The sequence below is a fragment of the Otolemur garnettii genome, unplaced genomic scaffold, assembly GCF_000181295.1.
Source record: "Otolemur garnettii isolate 467f Iridium unplaced genomic scaffold, OtoGar3 scaffold00449, whole genome shotgun sequence".
Lineage (NCBI taxonomy): Eukaryota > Metazoa > Chordata > Mammalia > Primates > Galagidae > Otolemur > Otolemur garnettii.
In genome coordinates, this window is record NW_003852844.1 from 67,669 (window position 1) to 69,370 (window position 1,702).

Sequence of the window (1,702 nt, forward strand, 5' to 3'; positions counted from 1 at the left end):
GCTATAAAGGAAGGAACAAAATTCTTTGAGATGATATAATTTAGTAACCTTTCCAATATTTCTGGCTAAAATATCAAAAAGAGGCACCACTATGAAATGTCATCTGCAGTATCCCATAGCTGGTAAACTTATTGCCTTTTCCTCAGTCTGGAATTCCTTGAAAACTTGGCTCCTACATTTGGCGCCAATCTATCCACCATCTATGATACTCCTCCTTGTATCATCTTATCTGAAAAGCTGTTCCTCTATTCAGAAGTCCATATTTCAATCTTTCTATGAACACATTATATTTTTACTTATAGAATCCCAAAAGGAACCGGATTTTCCAATGGCAAAATATCAAATTGCAGAGAGGACTCTCCCAGCTCTCGTTCCCACTCTCAATGGAACCCATTCAGGGTTCCTACAAGGTTGTGCTGGAGAAGTCAGGAAGAAAAATAGAGCACTCCTTTGAGGTGAAAGAATATGGTAAGAATTGTACATGTGTAAGGCATGTATGATATTTAATATTGGCAAATTTTTACCTACAGGTAGCAAACAAATGTCTAGCATATGATAGTTGAAAATTAGCAAGCCTTTTTCACTGGATATTTACTGTATACTTTTCATGAATTTCATGCACTGCCTCCTTTAATCCTTACAATAGTCCTCTGAGGCAAATACTAGTATTGTCTCCATTTTACAAATAAGTATATCAATACTAGAAAAGTTAGCAATTAAATAGATCCTTGCAAACCAATACAAGCATAAATTGTTAACCAATACCTGGGTCATTTACACACACTATACATCTTTTCTTTGTATCTTATAACTGTAGGTATTTCCTGGGACTTTACATGGTTCTCTATAACCTATACCTACACTACTTGAATTAACTATGATTCAAAAATTGTACTAACTTATTAATCAACTAAACCATAGTTCAACTAAGCATAGTAATCAACTAAACTCTAACATAGTGGATTTAACATTCGATGATAGTTGATTACTAAATCAGGCCTTCAAGCCATCTTCCTAATTATCAGTTTGATGAATTTTTAATATAAATTAAATATTTTAATTTTTAAAATTAAAAATCCTGTATGACTGAGAAGTCCTATAAGAAAATAGGACCCCCAAGACTTGTTAGAACTGTGCCATAAGAATCACAGAATAGAGGTGTATTATAGGATAACCCCTTACAGAACTGTGAGAGAAGCCAGAAAAGTAAGAGTCCCTCAGAAGGAGTTGACACCTCAGGGAAGATTACTGAAGCATTAGTGGGAGAGTTGGCTGGAGATCTGGGAAGCCAGGCACCTTCAGCTTCCCCAGGGTACCATGTGAGGGAGCAGGTGAAAAAATCTGTGGAAGCCTGTTACCTCTGCACTCTGCATGGCTAACATTTCAGCGGCCTGAGGCCTCCATCAGTCAGCAGGGCTAGCACTGGGGAAGAAGAGCTAGACACAGGGAGAAAAGAATAAAGACAAACTGGAGCCTATTGGCCCCTCTGTTACCACATGTAACTATGATGACCTTCAGAGACTAATAGTGGTGCTTTCCTTCCACCTTTGAAATCATGCACAAATTTAGAGAAGGAAAGTCTAGAAAACGTAGCTCTAGTTTAACCAAGTTAGCATAGTACAAACTGCCCATGGCAACAAAGAGATGCCCATACCATCTCCTTACTGGCATTGTTCCTGTGCTCCCTTTTAGAGTTGAAGTC